Genomic DNA, 4,608 nt, shown 5'->3' on the forward strand with positions numbered 1-4,608 from the left:
CCAGTCTTGCTGCTCCACGTGCTAATATATCTTAGAATTTTGTCAGTCTTGCTGCTCCACGTGCTAATATATCTTAGAATTTTGTCAGACTTGCTGCCCCACGTGCTAATATACTTCAGAATGTTGCCAGACTTGCTGCCCCACGTGCTAATATATCTCTAAATGTTGTCACACTCGCTGCCTCACGTGCTAATATATCTCTGAATGTTGTCAGACTTGCTGCCCCACGTGCTAATATATCTCTGAATGTTGTCAAGACTTTGCTGCCTCACGTGCTAATACATCTCTGAATGTTGTCAAGACTTTGCTGCCTCACGTGCTAATACATCTCTGAATGTTGTCAAGACTTTGCTGCCTCACGTGCTAATACATCTCTGAATGTTGTCAGACTTGCTGCCCCACGTGCTAATATATTTCAGAATGTTGCCAGACTTGCTGCCCCACGTGCTAATATATCTCTGAATGTTGTCACACTCGCTGCCTCACGTGCTAATATATCTCTGAATGTTGTCACACTTGCTGCCTCACTTGCTAATATATCTCTGAATGTTGTCAGACTCGCTGCCTCACGTGCTAATATATCTCTGAATGTTGTCAAAACTTTGCTGCCCCACGTGCTAATACATCTCTGAATGTTGTCAGACTTTGCTGCCCCACGTGCTAATACATCTCTGAATGTTGTCAGACTTTGCTGCCCCACGTGCTAATATATCTCAGAAAGTTGTCAGATGTATTGCCCCACGTCCTAATATCTCAGAAGTAGGTACGAGTGTTCCCGGTGCATCCAGTATTCACTTTCAACTGGAGTGACCTTGAACAATTTCTGACCTTGAATAACTTTCTCTAGCGTATCAGGTCTCTCAAAAATAGGTTAACATTAAATTACTTGTTTTAGTCAGTTTCACCAATCATTGATTTCATTTAACGCAATACACTATAAGAAAATAAGAACGTTTAGGCGAATGCTTGGCAAAAACTTATTTTTTTTAATGGACATTCCTAGCTGTGTACTTCACAGAAGCAGGTGTTTTACACCTGGTGATCTTCAACAGAACTATTGACTTTAAAAGTATTATACACGGAAATAATCGGTGATAAAAATTATTTTGCGTTGTTAATTGTTACCTTGAAAACTGATATATGTGCGAGATTTGGTATTTAACGAAAGGCCTCGTCGGCACTAGGTATAGCAGATGTAGTAAGGTTGACATATTAGAATAACTAAATGCTCACTACAACACAAGAGTTATACACGAATGCTTTCTAAGTAAGTACTTTTTATTTTATTGAAGCGCATGTGTTATATACGAACAATAAAACTAAAATAATATATATAGGTTTCATTTTTTCTCTATTAGAAAATGAAGCTATTACTATTTCCCGTCTGAACAGATTAAATACGGGAATAAGCTGTATATAATTGGAGACAATTTGCAAACAAACAAATGTAAACGCGTGGGGGGGGGGGATAAGATGGCGAAAGCTAATTGGAAGAACAATGAAAGCGTCAGTTGTACAGACCAGAGAGAGAAGACAGTTTGTTATCAGTGGCTTCTCTTGTCTGATCAAGTAATGGATTTTGACTGTCACTCTTACAGCGCACCTGCGGCCCTAAAAGTGTGGAACGCGTGTTTGCAATAACGGGATGCGAACCATAAACGCAAAGATTCTCAGTCCGGGCAAGCTAGCAACTTGTCCACGCCCGGCCCCTCTCTATTGACTTAAAATAATATATCAACGTAGAACCAATTACGATTACCGTTTATACGAGTCAAATTATCGTTAGTCACTGTTATACAACTAACATTAATTAAAACGTGGTTTGGCTTTATGCTTAACTAGAAACAAATAAACGTGACTTTATGTGGATCCAAGATCGGGAGAACTTACAGAAAAATATATTTTCTTCAACCAGCAACTTTTGTTGAAAGAAAACATTTTATTTGAGTTTATCACATCAAGTACACAAAATGTGATTTTAACAATACACACGATAATAAGCAGACATGACCCACACTCGAGTAAATCCTGTGGGTCCCTAATTTGTATCGTAAAAGTTTCCCTTTTGTTTTACGTTTTTCAATATTTAAAAAAAAAAAATCAATCCAAATATTCAGCACTCGTAAGTTTAATGTTGACGTACATAACTCCCCCATTCTTCACAGTTCAAATATGTATGCAACCAGTGATATTACACGTTAAAAGTTTAATGTTGACGTACATAACTCCCCCATTCTACACAGTTCAAATATGTATGCAACCAGTGATATTACACGTTAAAAAAACATGAACCAATGCACTTATTTCAAAACGTTTCGTTTCTTACACGAGACATCTTGCATTTAGAACTTACTACCGTACATGTAAAACAATTCAGGTGTTTCGTTAAGTACTGCTCCAACTGGTCTGTGCGAAACATACTTTACGCAAGTTGCAATTAACCGAGATTATAAACATATCTCTAGAAGGTTTTCCTCGCCTAATTTCCTGTCGAAAGAGGAAAAAGAAAATATACATAATTTATCCCTAGAATTATCTTCTTAAGACCTGTCTGCGGTCTCAAATAATCACCCCAAGAACAATGAAAAGGCAAAACGCACCTTCAACGATAATTTTTTTTTTTTACCAAACACTTCCTCTATTGATCATAAGTAATAACTGTATTTTTTTTTTAAATCAAATTATTATGCCATGGTGAAAACATACAAATAACAACGTAGAATACATTTAAAAAATAACCTAGCTTTCAACTCAAACAATTGCCAGGTGGTTAGGGCCTTCGACTCGCAATCTGAGGGTCGCGGGTTCGAAACATCCGTCCCATCAAACATGCTCGCCCCCTTTCAGGCGTGGAGACGTTATAATGTGACGATCAATCCTACTATTCGTTGATAAAAGAGTAGTCCAAGAGTTGGCGGTGGGTGGTGATGACTAGCTGCCTTCCCTCTAGTCTTAAACTGGTAAATTAGGGACGGCGAGGGCAGATAGCCCTCGTGTAGCTTTGCGCGAAATTCAAAACAAACCAAACTCAAATAATCTCAAGGGCTGAAACCTGCTCTACCTATTTTTTAAATAGTAAATTATGCTTGGTTTATATTTACGTATTTAATGCTAAATTAGTAAGACTATTTGGCGCAGTGCGTAATTTTGAACTTGTTTGTTTGTAATTAAGCAAAAAACTACACAACTGGCTACCTGTGCTCTGTCCATCACGGGTATCGAAATCCGGTTTCTGGCGTTGTAAGTCCGCAGACATATCGTTGTGCTACTTTTGAACTACTGTCAAGAGGGGAGGAAAGGCAGCTAGTAAGCAGCACCCTAACATACATGCTAAGGGATTGACTGTCACTCTTATAACGCACCCAGCTCGCTCGCACAGTTTAAATCGCACTAAATAAAATACAGAGTTAATTCTGATCATTTCATTACTACAGCAGAATATTTTATGTATAATGAACATCAAGTAATTTTGAATACGAAATAACTATTTGAATGTTTGATAATAAAAGAAGTACATTTGCACGACCCAGCACGATTGGACCACTTTTAACCAATCCCCGTTCATCTAACTAAAAACGAAACTATCACGGATAGCCGAATTGAAACCAGTTAAATAAAACGCTGATCACAAACTGGCTACAGAAAACTTGTCTGTTTGCCTTACCTTATATCCATACTTATTCTCCTAACTTTTTGGAACGTTTTTTAAGTAATGTTATTCATCCATACCGTAATTCTGATTTGTAAATGACATAAATAAAATTGATAATAATTACATTTCACTTGCCTTAGTTCGTATCATCAAAGTAGTTCTTGATAATGAATAGTGTCCAGAGCAGGGATGGCGAACCTATGGCACGCGAGAAAAATTTCTTGGCAAGCGGAATTCACTGCTGTCCCAAGTTTTTTTTTTTTTACCCGACCAATATATGTATATATGAAGGCGTAGAGATTGTATATGTCTATAATTAATTAATTATATAATATAATAATTATATATAAATTCATTATAATACATAAAATTAATAATAATAATAATAGTAATTTTGCTGCTCAAAATTTCCATGGGCACGTGAAAGAATTTTTCCGAAACAATTTGGGCACACGCTCTCAAAAAGGTTCGCCAGCCCTCGTCTAGACCATTACTACATCTTTCGTACCCCAGCCGGTATGATGAGCCTTGGTATTGGGCGAAAGGCCTTGTCGGCACTGGATATGGCAAATACAGTGTGGTTGACACATGATTACGTATTTCTTGCTCCGCTTATACGTTCTTAGAAATACAATGTAAAACAATGTACTAGCCACTCCATCACATCATCATTAAAGGATCTGCACATCTGCAAGACTTAAAATAGTGATACAATACCCCCTTTTACAACCACGAGGTGTAGACGAGTGTAATGTGACATTCATTACAATGGAGTTGCTGGTTGACGAACAACAACTACACGTCAAGAAGAGTGAATGACATGTACACCTGCCAACACGCAGTTTCCAGAAGTGGAATAGTAAGTAGCTAGTTGACGAGCACCAAATACTGGACGGTCGGGGACTACAGAAGTCGCAACGTGATTCTGAACGTGGGGCGCAATTTGAAAATGCTAC

This window comes from Limulus polyphemus, unplaced genomic scaffold, assembly GCF_000517525.1.
Source record: "Limulus polyphemus unplaced genomic scaffold, Limulus_polyphemus-2.1.2 Scaffold278, whole genome shotgun sequence".
NCBI lineage: Eukaryota > Metazoa > Arthropoda > Merostomata > Xiphosura > Limulidae > Limulus > Limulus polyphemus.